The sequence below is a fragment of the Cricetulus griseus genome (assembly GCF_003668045.3).
Source record: "Cricetulus griseus strain 17A/GY chromosome 1 unlocalized genomic scaffold, alternate assembly CriGri-PICRH-1.0 chr1_1, whole genome shotgun sequence".
NCBI classification, from domain to species: domain Eukaryota; kingdom Metazoa; phylum Chordata; class Mammalia; order Rodentia; family Cricetidae; genus Cricetulus; species Cricetulus griseus.
Window position 1 is genome coordinate 221,463,859 of NW_023276807.1, and position 21,718 is coordinate 221,485,576.

The window sequence follows — 21,718 nt, forward strand, 5'->3', positions numbered from 1 at the left end:
CTTTCAGACCTCAAAGACTTTGCAGTGTGACATTCTACTCCTAGTAAGAAGGGGCCATGAGAATGGTGTACTCTTCTTTGCATGAGGGTTTCCCAGGCTTTAGTGTGACCCCTGGTTAGAGTTGGTCACTTCCAGCTTCCCCAATTCTGCTGACAGATTCATTCTATACACACCATGTAGCCTTTTAAAAAATTTAACCCCCTGCGCAGAACACATAGCAGACCATGGTAGAATCTTTAATTTTTCTCTTAAAGAATTCCACCAGAAAGAATGATGACTGACGTAGCTTAGTGGCTACAAATCTGCCCTCCAGTTATCTGCTTCTTCACCCCTTCCTCTCTGAAAAGCCTAATGTCAGTCTCTTGAAACCTAGCAGCTTCAAGAATTTTCCCTCACTCATCCCTTAGGAACTGATAATTACTCTTGGTCCTGTGAGCTGCAGTAGCCTCATCGCCTTTCTGCAGCCTTGGGAGCCAGGAGTCGATCTTGACTTAGGCTCAAAATTCTTTTCCCAATCCTTCATGCCTCTGGCATTTTTTTCAACCAGCATTTATCTGCATTGAGGTTTACCAGATGCTCCCATGGGGCCTTATTTATTTAGGTTAAATGGTTAATGTTATGGGGCCCTCTGATTTTTCCCACTAGACTCTGATTTAGGTTCAGGGACAAATTCTTAGCCTTTAGAGCTGGGACCTGGCACTGACTTGATGGTGTGACTGAACACAGACAGTGTTTCATAAAACAAGGAAGAAAGGGAGAGGGAACCAGGCGGGAGAGCAGGGAAGAGGAGAGGGAGGGAGGGAGAGGAGGGAAGAAAAAGGGAAAGTGTAAGAAAGGAGGGAAGGGGAGATGAAGGGAAGGGTTGGGGGGGGAGGGAGAAGTGGGGAGAAGGGAAGATATTTTTGAGTCAGTTTGACTTTATATGATTTCATTTATTCACAGCCCATGAATCCACCCTAATACAGCAAAATAATCGGAGGATGATGCTTCTGTAACTTTGTTACTGCATGTTATGAGAGACAATGTTTCTATAACTTCATTGCAATGCTATTCTGATTGTTCTCTCACTAGTTATTGTTACTGTCTCACTGGAGCTCATCGCTACCTTAGACTTGAGCATAGGCTCTTTTGTACAGACAGGATTCAGTGCTGCCTGGGGGGCCAGACAATTGTGGGCAGTCTTAGGGAAGCATACTCTACCAATCAGGACACTACCACATCTTATTATTGTTATTATGTGGGTTTGGTTTTGTGCCACTTGCTTCCCCATGAAGGTTCCTGCTGCAGAAAAAGGATGACATGCCTTTTTCACACCCTGGCACTTCATCCTGGAGGAAGGGTTAGTGTAAAATTAGGGCCCTAGGTGGGCAATGAGTCTTCTGGTTTTCAGGCACCTAGATTTGCTGCTCACTTCCTTGATGACCCCAGGCAAGTTGCTTAACCTCTCCCATCCTCAGTTCTGGCAAAGGCACAGAAAGTGAAGGTACCTTTGTTCCAAGACTTTAACATGGAGCAAAGAAGTAAATGCCTCAGCAGTAGGAGCCACTTGGCAGCTCCTGGAGAGAAGTCTGACTAATTATATTGTTGATAGGAGAAAGCATGTAGGGGGGTGGAGCTCAGGGACTTGAGTCTCTGGGGAAATAGCCCATCAGTTGCATAAACATTTGTGTGTCCTAATTCATGCTTGTCATTGTACTAAGTGTTGCAAGAGAGGCCTATTCAAGACAGAAATGACACCAAAGTTACCCTTGTCCTCTTTATATCCAGAAGCACATTCCAAGACCCTAGTGGGCATCTACAGTTTCCAAAAGTGCCAAATCCTATAGAGATTATAAAGAGATCAATAATAATAGCTAACTGAAACAGACAATCACAACACTTGAAGAAAAATAGTATGCAAATGCAGTCTCACTCTTGAAACAATGGCGACAAACAATGTATTTGAGCTACATGTGAGACCACGCAAGTGAAAACCCACAAGGAGAGTCACTGCACTCCTGAATCCTAAATCAGAAATTGTTGTTGTAAAGGGAAGAACCCAGGCTGAGATGAAGACTAAGGTATAGCAGGTAGGGAGTCTACCTAATTCAGCAGTGGTGAGGGAAGGCTGTTTATACATTAGAGTTGGTGACACTCCAGGTTCTGAGATGCCCATGTTTTGCCTGGACCTGACATTCCCCTTTCCTCCTGTTCCAGTGACTCCAGGCTCATCAATGATATGCAGCTGTGACTGAGACAGCTGCACTGAGAGACATCCCCAAACCCTCTTTCCAAACAGCATTACATGTTGGTTTTCAAGGCTTCTGTGGTGGAAGATAGGTGCTAAGGCAGCTTTGAAACTGTAAGGCAGAGTGAAGCCTGTGGAATATTCTAGAAGCTTCAGTGTCTGCCTATGAGACACTTGGGTTGGCAGGACTACTGCCTGTATGAGGGTTCAGGGCCTGTGGCATCAGGACCTTGGTGTTAGAATGTCATCATTTCATTTGCACTCATGGGGCAGTGATGGGCCATTTGACTATCCAAACAATGACCCTTCTGTTGACGGTTGCTATTAAAACATAGCTGCAATTTGTTCTTTCCTGGTCTAAAAGCTGCAGAGAGATAAACTGTTAACCTGTATCTCATTCAAAAATAAATTGAAGTGTGCAACATCTGATAATGTCCCCCACACTGCCTCTCGGGATATCATTGGGAATTGATTTCTGTATTCTTTCATTGTTAGCATGCACTTTCTGGTTGTGACCTAAAATCGTTGTGTTGCTGCATATCTCTTGAGGAAGATTCATTTTCAATTCCATACAGCCTCTGGCACTGCAAGACCTCTTTGGTATTTGTGGGTCTTTATGCAAACGAGATGTCAAATTCCTGATTTCATTAAATCATTTAAGGTTCGGAAATAGTTGCCTTTGTGAACACTAGGAAAGATTTGGTTTTCTTTAAAAAGACAAAACAGAAAATGATAAGATCCAGAAATTATTCATATATTCTCTCTGGTTTCTGTTTTCTTCCGTGCTTGAATCTTACCAGAGAGTCTCACCAAGAATGTGTTTTGTTAAGACTTGGCCTTTATGTAGATACATGTCATACATGTATTTCAGGAAGGGTTGCTTCTTATTTTAGACTTCTAAAGTTTATGTGCATGTATGTGTGATGTGCATCATGTGTGCACATATGGAAGGCCTGAAGAGAGCCTGGGATCCCCTCGAACTGGAGTTATGGGCAGTTGTGAGTCACCTGGTATGAGTGTGGGGAATCTAAGTCCTCACCAGCAAGTTCTCTTAAGTTAAGCCATCTCTCCACATTGTGTTATGCAATAGAATCATAAATACATAATAAATTGTAAATACAACATAAAGCACAGTAATACAATACTTTACTACATAGAGTATATATGTTTATTGTATGGTACATTTTGACTTATATTGACATACAACGTTGGTACTGATATTTTATTATTTAATATATTTATAGTTTTTACATATAATATTTAATGCATTAAATAAAGCATCAGGGTTCCTGAGAACGAAACTGTGAACTGCTAGGTGGATACTAGGAATGAATGAATAATTTTTCACTTGTTTTTCAATTCCTGGGTAGCTGATATGAATGTGTCTATATGAAAAAGACCAAGCTATGGGTAGGTTTAGGCAAACAAACAAAGGTTTTAGAAGTCCAATGCACTATCTATTGCACCATTGATACCTAATACAAGTTTTTAAAAAAGAAGCACTCTATTATATATTATTATTATTTGTGTGTGTGTGTGTGTGTGTGTGTGTGTGTGTGTGTGTGTTTGTGTGTGTGTGTGTGTGTACACGGGAAGGTTTACATGTTGAGGTCAGAGAACAACTTTTAAATAGACACATACTTCTAGAATGATCTTTAACATAGAAAGCAGCATTTACACTTTGCAACTTGCAGGAAGAACAGAAAGGACATTTCGCTGGAGTCACACACCCATGGCCCCTCAGCCTCTGCTCAGTGGAGCTACCAAGTGGCTGTATGTCCTTTATCAGCCATGGACATCTCTGGTATCACAAATGAAGCTGGCGGGAGTTGTCTAAGTTCCCTTTGCTGCTGCAGTTCTGTGTTTCCATAATGATTCAGAAATGGTAGCCTCAGAACTCCTTCCCAGAGGCTGCTTTGCTGGCTTTTTTCCCATCTCTTTCTGGGTCTCTCCCTTTTGCTCTGTGCATGTAACAGCAGGGAAACACACTGTAGAAAGCCCAAAATAGCCGCAGCCAAGAAGTCAACAGGAGACCACACAGCTCCACAGGGTCTGGCCAATGCCAAATACTTGTCAACAAGTCCCAAGCAGGACATGGGAAGGGACCTGTGCTCAAGACTCCTATGACTGCCCTGTGTGCCACAGATCACCTGGGGCTCTCAGGGACCCTTGGGCCATCACACCTGCTGGGGACTGCAGTCCAGTAACCCTCTAGCTGGGCCAAGGAGACATCCAGATCCTACTTCCCAGGTCCTGTTCCCATGGCAACTCAGAGGGCTCCTTGAAAGTACTCAGAGACTGGATAAAGTGATCAGTTATGTGTCTGCACCTGCCCTGGGCTGCATTTCAGAGCCATAAGGGGTAGACACCCGGTGTGTCCTTAACTCTGTGGGCCAGAGGCTCCAAGCTTTGCAAAGCCAGGAGAATGTGTCCCTCATTCTAGCCTTCTGGGTCAGTACCCCAATTGTAGGGTCTTGCTATTGTTCCCTGAAGCAGGAGCCAAATGGTAATTGTTCCCAACCCCTATGGTAATTTGAGGCTGGCTTCTGGAAAGGATCCTAGGTCTGTATGACTGCAGCTGGTGTCTTCATTCAGCTTCATAAAAATCCCAAGAGGGAGGACTGGCCTTTGATACACAGGCTTATATATGACCCTACCGTTGGCTGACTGTGTATTTAAGACCGCCCTGACACAAACAGCTTTTTCTAAGACTGAAATCCACAGCGGAAAGGGCTCTGAAATACGGGTTGTAATTTCCATTAAGAGACTTTAAAAAAAATCATGTATTCCAAGATATGCCATCTGCAATGTAAATCACGGAACTGAAGAATGCCCGGTACAATTTCAGCTGAAGGAGAAAAAGAACACAGCTTTCTTTTTCATGGAGGCTGCGGTTCATAGGATTTTAGTTAGGTGACAAAGGATGTGTCTACTAACACAGACCACATACCTGTCATGTACTAAATTGTGCATGGGGCCCCAGAGATCTGTGGGTAACCTAGGGAAGTCCCGGAAGGAGTTGCTGTCCTGAGGAGATCAATGCATCTGGCAGTTAGGATACAGCATGTTGGATAAAAGGTTTCTGTGGTGAGGTGGGGGCCACTCCTAAAGGGACGAGAGTATTGAAAATTCATAATCATCCTTTGAAGTACCAGCCATAGCTGTCTTTAACAGACAGGAGGGCAGAGCCGAGAAATTCATATGGGTGATGTGGAGGCCGGGTAGACCATCTGAAGTCAATCCTTGCTCTTCCTACTATACCCTTAATAAATTTATACATATTTTAAATATACCAGTGCAAGCTGTGCCACCATTTCAGTACAGTGGGAATGCATTGCTTTACATCTAAGCTTCCGTTCCATAAGCTTTCTCATCTTGACAGCACAATCCAGGGTGAAGAATCTCACTCACCAAGAAAACTGTATAAGCCGGACATGTAACAATGTTAGTTCCTATCTTGATTCCATCAGCAAATGAAATCCCCTAAAATGGTTTCACTGGGAATCGTAGCACGAGTCTGAATATGGGAAACAGCCTATGTGAAGGCTTTCCCTCTGAGGATCTAAACCACCCTACCACTAAGACATAGAGATCAAGGTCTCAGCTAAACTTCAGGGTTGTACATTGTGCTAGACATCAGGGTCTCTTAGGTGGCATTGGAATAAAAGGACTTTGGTGGGTTGTGTAATGTAATTGTTCTTGGCTATGTACACAATGGTGAGTGCTAACAAACTTTACAATTCGAAAAAATTGAAATTTTATGTTTTTAATTGGTAATAATGAAATATATTGAATGATGACAGTGTGGCATTTTAATAAATGTATATGATGTGGAATGGTTGATCCAGGTTTATTAGAACATTTATCACTGCAAATACTTTCATTTTCCCATGACTTTCATTAACAGAGGCTGCTGTTAGCTATTTTGAGCCAGTTAATGTTGTCAATTTGATTGCATCAATAAACACTTAGGAGACAAATCGCTGGGGACACGGGTATTTCTAGATTGGATGAACTGGAGTGAGAAGACCCATCCTAAATGGGGGTAGCACCATTCCATGGTCTTGGGTCCTGGGCTGAGTAAAAAGGAGAAAATGAGTTGAGAGCAGCATTCAACTTTCTATGGATACAACGAGATCACCTCACTCAAGCTCCTGCTGCTACCTCTGACAGCCATGATAGAAGTACCTGTAGACACAAGACAGAATAAACCCTCTCTCCTGGTTAATTTCTATTATCAACTTGACACTCCCTAGAAGAGGGAGCCTCACTTGAGGAATTGCCTCCTCGATGATCTGTGGTCATGACTGTGGGGCATTTTCTTGATTGTTAGTTGATATAGGTGGGTCTAGTCCACTGTGGGTGGTACTTCCTGTGGTGGTTTGCTGCACACTGCCATGCTCCCACATGATGATAATGGACTGAGCCTCTAAAACTGTAGGAGAGACATCCCACTTAAATTTTTTTAAAAAAAATTTTAATGAGAGTTACTGTGGTCATTTGGTGGGGGCATCTTTAATTCCAGAACTCAGAAGGCAGAGGCAGGTGGATCTCTACGAGTTTGAGGCCAGCCTTGTCTACAGAGCTACAAAGCTACACAGAGAAACCCTGTCTTGAAAAAAATCAAATAAATAAATAAATAATTAAATGAAGAGTTTCTGTGGTCATGGTGTCTCTTTACAGCAGTAAAAACCCTATCTAAGACAGAAATTGGTACCAGGACTGGGGTATTGCTATGATACACATGACCCTGTATTTGTTTGGAGGAATTTGGACTTTGGTACTTTGGGTTATGAAAGCTATGAAATGCTTTAAATACCACTTAATGGGCCATACTAGTAGGATCATGGAAGACAGAGTTGCTAGGAGTTATTTGTACTGTTGGGGCTCACAAATGAGGTTTCAGAGGAGAAGAAGACTTTTAGTATGTTGCCTAGAGATCGTTCTTGTGGTGTTTGGTGAATAAAGTGGCTGCCTTTTGCTCTTGTCCAAAGAGTCTGCCTGAGGCTAAAGTGAAGAGTTTTGGATTAACTTCACTAGCAGTAGAAATCTCAAAATAGCCTAGTGTAGACTATTTTACTAGCGTAGTGTTGTGTGGATAATAGTGGTAATTCTAATGAAGATTTATAACAAAAAGTAGCAAGTTGATCAGGATAAATTACAAAAGATACATTTTGAAGAGAAAAAGAGCACCAGGAAGTGGAATGGAACTAAATCCTATGTTCAAGGAGATAAATGGTTTAAGAAATGGAATAAAGGGAATGGTGACCTCATGGCAAGATCCCATCCAGCTAAGTTTAGAACTGAAGACGTTAGAGATGCCACAGTGTCCAGATACCTGCTGAGGAGGGCTGCTAGCAGGAACCAGCCCAAGAGAGTGAAGTGTGTTGCAGTCAACAAAGCTGAACAGAGTTGGGGGACCTGAAGAACATTTTGATGTCAGACATGGAGATGAAGAGTTTGGGGCTTGCTCAGCTGATTTTTTGGTCTTGCTGTGGTCCAATATTTCCTTGCTGTGCTCCTTTGTCTGTGCTTTGGAATGTTAATGCATATTCTGTGACATTATATGCTGGAGGCATGTGGTCTGCTTTTTGGCTTTGACTTTTACAGGTGATTACAGTTAAGAGATTGGTCTCAGAAGAGACTTTGGACTTTGTAATTGTAAGACCCCCAGAAACTCAGGCCTCCAGAATCTTTTCCCAGGACTGCGGCCACCCCAACCACCAGGTAGGAGGCAGAAACTTGATGCAAACAGCAAGAGGCTTTAATGAAAGGTAGACGTTTGTACAAAAGGGCTCTCCCAGCATGCAGGCTAGAGAGCAGCCCCGTCCCCCAGGCACAGGCGTTTTTAAAGGCAAAAACCATAAGCTTAGGGAGGGGCCTCTACTCTCTGTCCGTTGAATATGTGACCAGAGTCTTGGGTTCCTAGGACGCCCTTTGTTTTGAGGGGAGGCCTGGGAATCAGATGGCCTCCTGACCCACCAGTTGTAAAACCTGCAGACCTCAGGATATGCTAACTAATGGTAGCTATCTCTTTGTTTCACAGGGACCCTTAATTGTTAATGATTGACACATTGGCCAGTGGGGCAGCCTGTTTCCTTCATGAGCCCCTCCGGGAGGGTGGCCATCTGGGAATTCTTGGTACCCAGTTATCTTATGGCCTTGTAAGGGAGTAATTGCTGGTGGCTGGTAAATTCCAGGCACTAAGTCATACTAGTAGCCTTGGTTAGTTTCTGGGCTATATTTCTTTGCTAATTTTTAAGTCTTTCAGTAATAAGTTTGAGACTGTTCCAGACTTTCTGGATTTTTGAAGTTGGATTGAATGCATTATTTTGTATTATGATATGGCTATAAACTTTCAGGGGCCAGGAAGTGGATGTGGTGGTTTGCTGCACACAGCCATGCTCCCCACCATAATGATAATAGACTGAACCTCAACATGTAAGTGATCCACCCCAATTAACTGTTTTCTTTACAAGAGTTGTCATGGTCATGGTGTTTCTTCACAGTGATAAATAACCCTAAGACTCATCCCTAGGTAGGTGGGCCTGGGATGACAATGAGCAGAGAGTGAGTCAGCCAGTAAGAGCTTTTCTCCAAGGTCTCCACTTCAGTCCTGCCTCCAGGTTACTGCTCTCAACTCCTGCCCTAATTTCCCCCAGTGAAGTCTAAGCTGAGAAGTCTAACCTCTTCCCTCCTCCAAATTGCTTTTGATCAGAGTGTTTTCTCACAGCAACAGAAGAGTAAATAGACCACCTTTCTTCCCTTAATCGCCTCTCTGCTTCTAACACTGCCCCTGTTGACCACAGCCTTCCCTTCAACTATTGACAAGCCCACCTGTCTCTGGTAGTTATCATCCCATTCATAGAAGTAGTTTTGAGTTTCCGCTTTTGTTTCAATAGAGGGTATTTATTTATTTGCGTGTCAAAACACAACAAACATGTTTTTCCATAGGAACACAGCCATTCTGTTCTACATATGGTTAATTAGATGTTCCAGTATGATCCACGAACTTTCCCACACTGTTCAGCAATTGTAATGTCATACTAAAGAAAAATACTTTCTATATATATATTTTTATTTTCTGGGAATGTCCTGACTCGCTAATGAATGCTTAGTTTTTCTAAATAAGTTTTAGATGTTTTCTAAACAATCAAATCTGGCTGAGGCAGTATTTATAAATTTACTTGGGAAAACTGACCTTTCTATTTTGACCTTAACTCCAAATGGTCATTATAGATTATTTTCTTTTTATCTTACAATCTGTAGTAACTTTAGGTCTTGGATGTTCTCATTATTTAGCACTCTCTGATAATATTTTCTCATTAATAAAAGATGCATATATACAGTGCATTTAATTACTTTTTTTGAAGTGTTTTCTCAAGTGTTTTCAAAGAAAGTCATGATGTTTTTAGGATTGCCTCACATGTAAACAATGGTTTATCTGGCTAGAAAAAAAATATTGCTCCTAGCCTGCTGAGAACCTCATGTTTTATACAAGATGGCTTATGTCAGACTGTGTCTGTCCAGCCGAGAGGCTGGCCTTCCTGGTTGTAGGACCTTAGCATTTCCTTTTTACTTTTCCTGTTCTTTTTTTTTTCTTTTGATGCTGGAGATCAAACACAGGGGTAAGCAGCCTACCCACTGGGTTACATTTGCAGCCCTGTATCTTCTGTTCTTAAACATCACCACAATAGCCCAGATGTGGATTTTTTTCTTTAGTGTTTTGCAATCCTTTTGAGCATCCATAAGCTGAGATCTATTGTCTTAAGTTATGGGACATTCTTATTATTGTAATTTTTCTCTCCCCCAGGAACCACAGTTATGTGAATATTGGCACTCGTATTTCTTTTTTTTCAGATTTTTTTTATTTGAATTAGAAAAAAGATTGATTTACATGACAACCTCAGTTCCCTTCTCCCTCCAGTCCTCCCCTACCACTCCCACCCCCAACTAAAACCCTACCTATCACATAACCTTTCTGCTCCCCCTGGATGGTGAGGACTTCCATACAGTATCATCAGAGTCTATCGTATACTCTGGGATAGTGCCTAGGCCCACCCCCCAAGGTGTCTTGGCTCAGGGAGTATTCCTCTATGTGGAATGGGCTCACAAAGTCCACACCAATGCTAGGGATAAGGAGGTCCCGTAGATTTCCAAGGTTTCCTCACTGAAACCCATGTTCCTGGGGTCTGGATCAGTCCCATGCTGGTATCCCAGCTATCAGTCTGGGGAGCAAGAGTTCCCCGATGTTCAGGTCAGCTGTTTCTGTGGGTTTCACCAGCCTGGTCTCAACCCCTTTGCTCATGACTCCTCCTTCTCAGCATCTGGATTCCAGTTCAGTTCAGTGATTAGTGGTGGGTGTCTGCTTCTACTTCCACTAGCTGCTGGATGGGGGCTATTGGGTCAGTCATCAATCTCATTATCAGGGGAGGGCATTTAAGGTAGCCTGTCCTCTGTTGCTTAGATTGTTAGCTGGTGTCATCTTTGTAGATATCCAGACATTTCCCTAGTGCCTTATTTCTCTGTAAACCTAAAATGTCTCCCTCTATTATGGTATCTCCATTCTTGTTATCTTCTATTCTTCCCCTGACTCAACCTTTCTACTCCCTCATGTCCTCTGCACCCCTCCTCTTCTCCCCTTCTCATTCTCCTAGCACCCTTCCCCCTCTTCCCATGCTACCAATTTGCTCAGGGGATCTTGACCCTTTCCCTTTCTCCAGGGAACCATGTATGTCTCTCTTAGGGTCCTCCTTGTTTACTAGTTTCTCTGGCAGTGTGGATTGTAGGCTGGTAATCCTTTACTCTATGTCTAAAATCCACATATGAGTGAGTATATACCATGTTTGTGATTGGGTTACCTCGCTCAGAATGGTTTCTTCTAGTTCCATCCATTTTCCTGCAAATTTCAAGATTCCATTGGTTTTTTTTCCAATGAGTAGTACTCCATTGTGTAAATGTACCACATTTTCTCTATCCATTCTTCGGTTGAGGGGCATCTAGGCTGCTTCCAGTTTCTGGCTATTACAAATAGTGCTGCTATGAATATCGTTCAACAGATGTTCTTGTTGTATGAATATGCTTCTTTTGGGTCTATCCCTAAGAGTGGAATTGCTGGATCTTGTGGTAGACTGATTCCCATTTTCTTGAGGAGTCGCCACACTGATTTCCAAAGTGGCTGTACAAGTTGTCACTCCCACCAGCAGTGGAGAAGTGTTCCCCTTTCTCCACATCCTCTCCAGCATAAACTATCATTGATATTTTTTATTTCAGCCATTCTGACAGGAGTAAGATGGTATCTCAAAGTTGTTTTGATTTGCATTTCCCAGATGGCTAAGGATGTTGTACACTTTCTTATGTGTCTTTCAGCTATTTTAGATTCCTCTATTGAGAATTCTCTATTTAGTTCTGTACCCCACTTTTTTCCCAGATTTTTTATTTGAATTAGAAATAAGATTGATTTACATGACAATCCCAGTTCCCTTCTCCCTCCAGTTCTCCACTAACACCCCCTGAAACTAAAACCCTACCTATCACATATCCTTTTTGCTCCTCCTGGATGGTGAGGCCTTCCGTAGGGTGTCATCAGAATCTATCATATCCTTTGGGATAGGGCCTAGGCCCACTCCCATGTGTCTTGGCTCAGGGAGTATACCTCTGTGTGGAATGGGCTTCCAAAGTCCACACCTATGCTAGGGATAAGTACTGAACTACTACAGGAGGTCTGGTAGATTTCCGAGGTTTCCTCACTGAAACCCATGTTCCTGGGGTCTGGATCAGTCCCATGCTGGTATCCCAGCTATAGTCTGGGGAGCAAGAGGTCCCCAATGTTCAGGTCAGCTGTTTCTGTGGGTTTCACCAGCCTGGTCTGGACCCCTTTGCTCTTCACTCGTCCTTCTCTGCATCTGGATTCCAGTTCAGTTCAGTGGTTAGTTGTGGGTGTCTGCTTCTACTTCCACCAGCTGCTGGATAAGGGCTATCGAGTAGCATATAAGTCAGTCGTCAATCTCACTATCAGGGGAGGGCTTTTAAGGTAACCTCTCCTCCGTTGCTTAGATTGTTAGCTGGTGTCATTTTTGTAGATCTCCACACATTTCCCTAGTGCCTGATTTCTCTGTAAACCTAAAATGTTTCCCTCTAATATGGTATCTCCATTCTTGTTATCTTCTATTCTTCCCCTGACTCAATCTTTCTGCTCCCTTATGTCCTATGCACCCCTCCTCTTCTCCCCTTCTCATTCTCCTAGCTTCCTCCCCCACCCCCAGTCCCCAATTTGCTCAGGGGAACTTGACCCTTTCCCCTTCTCCAGGGGACCATGTATGTCTCTCTTAGGGTCCTCCTTGTTTACTAGTTTCTCTGGCAGTGTGGATTGTAGGCTGGTAATCCTTTACTCTATGTTTAAAATCTACATATGAGTGAGTACATACCATGTTTGTCTTTTTGTGACTGGGTTACTTCACTCGGAATGGTTTCTTTGAGTTACATCCATTTTCCTACAAATTTCAAGATTCCATTGTTTTTTTCCGCTGAGTAGTACTCCATTGTGTAAATGTACCACATTTTTTTTTTTATCCATTCTTCAGTTCAGGGGTATCTAGGCTGCTTCCAATTTCTGGCTATTACAAATAGTGCTGCTATGAACATCGTTCAACAGATGTCCTTGTTGTATGAATGTGCTTCTTTTGGGTATATGCCTAGGAGTGGAATTCCTGGATCTTGTGGTAGACTGATTCCCATTTTCTTGAGGAGTCACCACACTGATTTTCAAAATGGCTGTACAAGTTGGCACTCCCACCAGCAGTGGAGAAGTGTTCCCCATTCTCTGCATCCTCTCCAGCATAAACTGTCATTGGTGTTTTTGATTTTGGCCATTCTGACAGGAGTAAGATGGTATCTCAAAGTTGTTTTGATTTGCATTTCCCAGATGGCTAAGGATGTTGTACACTTTCTTATGTGTCTTTCAGCTATTTTAGATTCCTCTATTGAGAATTCTCTATTTAGTTCTGTACCCCACTTTTTTAATTGGATTGTTTGGTGTTTTGGAGACTAGCTTCTTGTGTTCTTTGTATATTTTGGAGATCAGCCCTCTGTCAGATGTGGGGTTGGTGAATATCTTTTCCCAGTCTATGGGCTGTCGTTTTGTCTTGCTGACTGTGTCCTTTGCCTTACAGAAGCTTCTCAGTTTCAGGAGGTCCTATTTATCAATTGCTGATCTCAGTGTCTGTTCTACTGGTTCAGGAAGCAGGCTCCTGTACCAATTAATTCAAGGGTATTTCCCACTTTGTCTTCTAATAGGCTCAGTGTGGCTGGGTTTATGTTGAGGTCTTTGATCCATTTTGACCTAAGTTTTGTGCATGGTGATAGGCTTGGGTCTATCTGCAGTCTTCTACATGTCCACATCCATTTATGCCAGCGCCATTTGTTGGAGATGTTCTCTTTGTTCCATCGTATAAATTTGGATTGTTTGTCAAAAATCAGGTATTTTTAGGTGTGTGGGTTAAAATCAGTTTTCAACTCTATTCCATTGGTCTACATGTCTATTTTTGTGCCAATACCAAGCTGTTTTCAGGACTATAGCTCTGTAATAGAGCTTAATGTCAGGGATGGTGATGTTTCCGGAAGTTCCTTTATTGTACAGGGTTGTTTGGCTATCCTGGGTCTTTTGTTTCTCCATATAAAGTTGAGAATTGTTCTTTCAAGGTCTGTGAAAAATTGTATTGTGATTTTGATGGGGATTGCATTGAATCTGTAGATTGCTTTTGGCAAGATTGCCATTTTTACTATTGATCTTACCTATCCAAGAGCATGGGGGATCTTTCCATTTTCTGGTATCTTCTTTAATGTCTTTCTTTAGAGACTCAAAATACTTATCGTACAGGTCTTTCACTTTTTTTGTTAGTGTTACCCCAAGGTATTTTATGTTGTTTGTGGTAATTGTAAAAGGTGATGTTTCTCTGATTTCTTTCTCTACCAATATGTCGTCTGTATATAGTAGGGCTACAGATTTTTTTGAGTTAATCTTGTATCCTGCCACTTTGCTGAAGGTGTTTATCTGGTAGAGTTTTTCATGTCACTTATGTAGACTATCATATCACCTGCAAATAGTGAGAGTTTGACTTCTTCCTTTCCGATTTGTAGTCCCTTGATCTCCTTTTGTTGTCTTATTGCTCTAGCTAAGACTTCAAGGACAATATTGAAGAGGTATGGAGAGTGTGGACAGCCTTGTCTTGTTTCTGATTTTAGAGGAATTGCATTGAGTTTCTCTCCATTTAATTTGATCTTGGCTGTCGGCTTGGTGTATATTGCTTTTATTATGTTGAGGTATGTTCCTGTTATCCCTGATTTCTCCAAGGCCTTCATCAAGAAGAGGTGTTGGATTTTGTCAAAGGCTTTTTTCGCATCTAGTGAGATGATCAAGTGGTTTTTTTCCCTCAGTCTGTTTGTTTATATGGTGGATTACATTGATGGATTTTTGTATGTTGAACCATCTTTGCATCCCTGGAATGAAGCCTACTTGATCATGGTGGATGATTTCTCTGATGTGTTCTTGGATTCGATTTGCCAGTATTTTATTGAGAATTTTTGCATCAATGTTTATGAGGGATATTGATCTGTAGTTCTCTTTCTTAGTTGTGTCTTTGTGTGGCTTAGGTATCAAGGTTATTGTAGCCTCGTAAAAAGAGTTTGGCAATGTCTCTTCTGTTTCTAATGTGTGGAACAATTTGAGGAATATTGGTATTAGCTCTTCTTTGAATTTCTGGTAGAATTCTGCAGTGAATCCATCTGGCTCCGAGGTTTTTTTGGTTGGGAGACTATTGATGACTGCTTCTATTTCCTTAGAGGTTATAGGTCTGTTTAAGTTGCTTATCTGTTCTCTTTATTCTGTATGTTTGTTGTTTTGGTTATTATGTGGCAAGGAGACCTTTTTTTGGTTCAGTCTATTTTTGTGTTCTGTAGGCTTCTTGTATTTTCATGTCTTTCTTTAGGTTGGGAAACTTTTCTTCTATGATTTTGTTGAATATGTTTTGTGCACCTTTGAGTTGGATTTCTTCACCTTCTATACCTATTATTCTTAGGTTTGGTCTATTCACTGTATCCCATATTTCCTGGATATTTTGTGTTAGGGATTTGTTGGACTTAAGATTTTCTTTGTTTGATGAGTCTATTTCTCCTAGTGTATCTTCAACTCCCGAGATTCTCTCTTCCATCTCCTGTATTCTGTTGGTTATGCTTGGGTCTGTAGTTCCTGATTGTTTACCCAGCTTTTCTATTTCCAGCATTCCCTCAGATTGTGCTTTCTTTATTGTCTCTATTTCAGTTTTTAGGTCTTGAACTGTTTCCTTGAGAGATTTGTTGATATCTTTATTTTTTTTGTGTGATTTTCTTCCATTTCTTTAAGGGATTTTCTCAAGTCCTCTTTGAGGTCCTCTATCATTTTCATGAAGATGTGTTTAAGGTCATTCTCTTCTGGTTCATCTGCATTGTGATGTTGAGGTCTTACTGGTGTATGGTTCCTAGTCTCCGGTGGTGTCATATTGGGTTTTCTGTTGTTGAATGTGCTTTTACATTGTCCTCTTCTCATCCTTTCTTCTGGTGGGTGTAGCAGGAGTCTCTTCTTCTCCTGGTGGGTATGGGACCAAGGTTCCCTTCTGGTAGATGCAAATAGTTCCAATATTCTTATGCCTGTCCTCTTCTTGTGGATGGAGGTGGGACTGAGGCCTTGGCAGGGTCTGGGAATGTTGGATCCGCTGTCGAGTTCAGATCCAGTGAGCAGACCCCTGGCGTCAGATGTTTCCAAGCAGGGCCACAGAACCCAAACTGGAAACAGCCCCTGGCCTACCTGGGCTGGTGGATGGAGGCAGAACTGTTATTGGGGCCTTGGCAGTGTCCGGGTGTGACACTTGTATTTCTAATCTCCAAGATATCTAACTTTTGAGTAGTTTTCAAAAGTCAAAGATTTAATTAATATTTGTTTAACTTCTAGATCTGATATTATTTTATTTACAGCTGAAGTCAATCTTTGTAAAAAAAAAATCAGTGAAGGATTCTTTGGGGCCTTGTACAATTTTAGTAAATGATTAAATGATTTAGTCCTCTTTCCCAATTCCTCAAGCATTCAAAACTGCTACATGACACAGGGTCAATGTTTGATCATCAAATTTAAGTTGTCTTGGAAATCAGCTTATGGTCTTTACCAAGAAGCTAGTCTTGGAAATATCAACACCTCTAGTCCTATTTCATTGTTCTATGACCCTACCTTTCTCTCTCCACCATGTTTTCCATTATAACTGAAGACTAGCTTCCAATATTGTTGTAGCTAAATCTTTTCAGTCTTGGGGGATAATTCTGTTCTGAGTTGTACATAAATTTAACATTGGCTTTGCATAAGGCGAATGCATATGCTTCCTTAATGACGTCTTCCTTAAATCTTCTCAAATCTATCATTTTTTTTTACAGGATTTTAACCAACTTTTGTATAGACTAGGGGTGCCTATCATCTGGTGGTCATTACTGTTTGGTAACTGGGTAAACTAAGGTTGGATTTTAATAACTTGAGCTGCTCCTCTTCAGTTTCATCATGTCATGGTGTGTTAGGTTGTGATCTAAATTTCTCTGTCTATGTGTGAATACTTTTCTTCATTTCATTTGTAGGTCTTACTAAGGCTTTTGTCATCAATTTTTTATATTTGGCCCAGATATCAAATCATTTTTTAAAGGATGAAATATGAATTACCAAACTGATAATAATTATAATTGACATTATGTCAGTCCTAGCTAAGTCAGTTATTCCTTTATTTATTTTTAATTTTAAGCTATCTATTATTGTGAAGCCATATAGAGTTCTAACTTTCTGTATAATAATATTTTCCATTTTTAATATGGGAAAGTTTTTTTTTTAAGTAAAAACTAATTTCCCCCTTAGGAATTCCCAGGTGTCTCATCAGATCTCTTGGCTTTTTTTTTTTTTTTTTTTTTTTTAACAGCAGCAATGTTAGAGCTGTAGCCAGCTGCAGCAGTGGTGCTTGGCAGTGTATGTGTGTGTGTGTGGCGGGGGGGGGGGATGGGAAGGACCAAACCAGCTATCTGTGCTTGTCCCAGATGCTTGGGCCACCAAGAGGTGTGGAGTTGTACAGGGTGGGCCTGTGAGTTGAGTGGCTGCAGCAGGGTGTTCGAACAGCTAAGCTATTGGTTATGCAGTGTGAACCACACCTAGGGCACCTGCTGCCATTTACATGCTGCTGGGAGCTGAGGGCATGGCTGGGGAGGGCACCCGGGGCACCTGAATGACAGAGCCAGTGGTGGGCAGCTACAACTGTGTCCCAGGGAGTGTCAGCCTGCGGAGTGCAGGAGAGATCACTGCAGCGGCACAAGTAAGTGATGGCTTTAAAAGCCTTAAAGCAAGTGATTTCTCCCCACATTGTGCTCCAGGTGAAGTGTTTACTTACATTGTTTTATTGGTAATAAAAATTTGAAAGTGAGATATTGAAGTAAAAACCTGATAGGTCCAAAGAGCAGCAGAGGAACGATGAGCTGACCCTAACTCTTCATGCTTCCCAGATCAAAGGGCTGAGACTCTCTTCAGAGGGACTTATGTCCCTGCCTATGTCTCCCTGCGTCCCCCTATCTGGGTCCTCCAAAACCTCTATGGCTAATTCTGGTCAGCCAATCACTGACTCTGCCCTATGATTCAAGGTTAACTTTATTATCAATCTTGGAGTATCAGTGCAAACAATATCCCACAATAGAATCCCTATTTTTGCTCATCATGCCTTGCTAACATCTGCTCTCTTATGTGAGCATTTCTTATGTGGCAGAGGAATAGTGACCAGGTTCTCTGTGTCAATGGAAGGAGAAGTATACATTAGGGTAGAGGGTCTTAACTTTATCAGCCAGGCTTAGAGCATCACTGTTTAGACTTATTCACTTTGTCTCAGGCATTTCTTGGTTCAAAGGCCTTTCCTTGATGGTTTTAGTTTCCTAACTATGAAAATGAAGGCAGAGGATGGCATATAGCTCAGGGAAGGACTCATCATTTGGTTCCTGTTGTTAGCTTTCCCTGTTCCTGGCTTTATTCCCCCTTGCCTTTTTGGTTCTGGTACCATCTTGCATGCTTGTTCTGGTATAGACACTTAAGTTTCTGAACTGCAGTAATAAAGAGACAGAAATCTTTGCAAAAAGACATAGGGTAGAGTAAAAGCTCAAGAATTACTAAACCCCAAAGTCGGTTTTCTATGTCGGCCCAAGTTTATCATTTCTGACCTGCCCTCCCTCCCTCCCTCCCTCCTTCCCTCCTCCCTCCTTTCCTTCTCCACTGAGTATCAAGGATGTGCTAGGTGGGTACTCTCCACTGAGCTATATTCCCAACCCTCTTTTTAGAGGGTATTGCTAGGTTGCATTGGCTGGCTTAAACTCTGTAGCCCAAGTGGGCATTGAATCTGTGATTTTCTTGCCTGCTGAGTAGTTGGAATCACAGGCTTTTGCCAGGGGGCTCATCCAGTATCTTTTCTATTTAATTATTGCAAACATGGTGCAGATTCCCTGATGGGAAGCACAAGTTTTTTTCTGCTGTACCCTTAACAGCCTCACTGGTCATGCTTATCATTTTTCTTGCTGTAGTCACTTTCATTTGAACTGCACGCTTTTCTTAGTTAACACGCTTCTTTTCTGAGCACTTTTATAATGATAGAAAATGATTAGGTAGCACAGAGAATTTTAAGACTACTTTGTTGTTTGTATTTTGCATATAATATAGTTTCTTTCAGTCTGTGGGTTTTCCTCCTCCATCATGTTACAGCCCCTCCTGAAAAGCAGAAATTGTATTAAAGTCCAATTGCCAAGTGTTTCTTTTATGGCTTATGCTTCTTTGGTAAATAGACTAATGATGGCCCTTGTGTCTTTATTAGAAATGTTCCACATTGTTCCTCATATCAGGCTAGGACTGTTAGCCCAAAGCCCACGGACACTAAACTGAAATTCTTAAGTACCCAATTGCTTTACCTGCAATACAAATGAGCGTTTTGTAAGTGCTTACTTACTTGCTTTGTGTACCCTGGGAAGCCACACACCACCTCTGCTAACCATTACCAAGAGGAAGCCAGCTGTGAAAGACACAGACCTCTGCTCATCTTGGATGCTCTCTGCCTCAGTGACCCTCCATCTTTTGCTAAGGGGCTTCTTCTAGCCAGGAGGCCTCTTCCAAACATCTCCATGCCCTACCCCAAGTTCCATCCCTCGTTCCCATTCTACATGATGGATGGCCTTGCCACAATGTCATTGGAATAGTTCTTGCTAGGCGCCCCCTCCATCTAAAAATCTTCCCAATAAAGGTTACTGCATGTGACTTCTTCTTATTGTCCTGGCTCTTCTTTAATCAGCTCCTAGGTCCTCAATGTAACAGTTCCCACAGAGTTGATCTCAAAACTCATCGCCAAATCTACTGCCACCTAGTTGGTCTTCAGTGTAGCTTCTAGAAGTTTCTAAGCAAAAAAAAAAAAAAAAAAAGGAAAACCCCAAAACCCTAGCCGGGCGTTGGTAGCGCACGCCCAGCACTCGGGAGGCAGAGGGGCAGAGGCAGGTGGATCTCTGTGAGTTCGAGTCCAGCCTGGTCTACAAGAGCTAGTTCCAGGACAGCCTCCAAAGCCACAGAGAAACCCTGTCTCAAAAAAACCAAAAAATTAAAAAAAAGTTTCTAAGCTTGCATTTTTTAGCTATTTTTTTCATTTTGAATTGCTTTTTGTAAAGTTTCTAAAATATTGTCTAAATGGGTTGTAGGGCTTCCTTCTTTCTTTCCACCCCCCCCCATTGAACTAATCACATTTTAGTTAGTTCTACTTATATGGGAAGTTTAGGCTCTGTCTTTTAGCATTTATTTGATTGCCATGGTTCTTTGTCTTGATTTCTGTGACTTTAGGAATAAGCGTTTTTGTTTTCTTTTCAAACCAGGGTATTACTGTGTAGCTCTGGGTTAGCCTGGAACTCACTATGTAGACCAGGCTGGCTTCGAACTCAGAGATCCCGCCCCTGTTTCTGGAGTGGTGGGTTTAAAGGTGCACATTACCGTGCCTGGCTCCATCTTCTTGTTCTTTCTTTTTGGTCAAGGTCTCTCACTGGGACCTGGGGCTTGATGTTTTTAGGTCAGGTTAGCTGGTTTGCAGATCCCAAAGATCCTTCTGTCTCTGCCTCCCCATCTCTTGGATTACAAACACGTACCATCAAGCCTAACTTTTATATGGGTGCCATGTATTGATCTTAGGTCCTCTTGCCTGTGTGACAAGCACTTATTTCAACATCGTTGCTTTGGCTAGTTTTGTGGGTGACCTTAAATACAAACCCAAGCATACTAAATACATTAGGACTCATCTGTTGTTCTCTAGGTGGCTATTTCATATTTGTTATTCTACCCAGTTGACATTTACTTTTAGGCAGACCTATGGGTCCTGTGATTTCTTGAAGTGCTTCTTTATTGATTTCTTGTAGCAGCTATTGTCTTCTACCAAGTACTGTTCCTGCACTCCTAGAATGGCTGATAAATCTATGTTGTCATGTTGGTATATTCACATGTGTTAATTTGTTTCTTTGTCTTGAGCCTTCCTAGAATCCTAGTTAAGGTTTCCCTTGAATTATCTGAAGAAGTGTTCATTTAGTATTCTCAGAATGTAACTTGTTGATGTATTTGTTACTCTGTAAGAACTGGTCTTCATGAATCTGATTGGCTGTAGTTTGTTAAAATCCATTTTCCCCCTTGGGTCAGAGAGATGGCTTGTCAGTTGGGAATATTTGCTGCTCTTTCAAATAATCCAAGTTCAGTTCATAATACATTGAGTACCTCACAATCACCTGTAATTCCAGCCCCATGGGTTCTGATGCCCTCTTCTGACCTCTGGAGGCACCTGTACACATTCTCTCTCTTCTCTCTCTCTCTCTCTCTCTCTCTCTCTCTCTCTCTCTCTCTCTCTCTCTCTCTCTCTCACACACACACACACACACACACACACACATTCACAGAGTAAAAATAAACACTAAAGCAACCAAACAAATCATTTTCCTTATACCCCCCAAGTTTTTTCAGTAGCATGACAATGATATATCTGTCCCTTGACAGTTGAAAAACATCTATAAGCCTGCCTGGTTCTGATACTTTCAGAGTAGTCACTCTTCAGTAAGTCCTTCCAGATTATTCTCTGGTGCATGTCTACTTAGGAATATTTAAAATGAGTTTGCAATCAGCTTTGGATGTTGGTATTCCCTGAAAAACGACCCACATGAATTGTTTTGTCAAACATTTATATCTGGAATACGGAACCAACTACAATGGCGGCATTGTCGCAGAGCTCAGGAAATCTCTGGTGTCTCTTAATTAGGTTTATTGCTGTGTTTTGTCTCTTCCTTGAATAGCAGCCCCAAGAAGAGGCTCAGAATTTGTCTATTAGATTTTCCACTTTTCCTCGGTGTGGTAAGTATTCCCTCTTGCTCAGCGAGACTCTCCTTTCA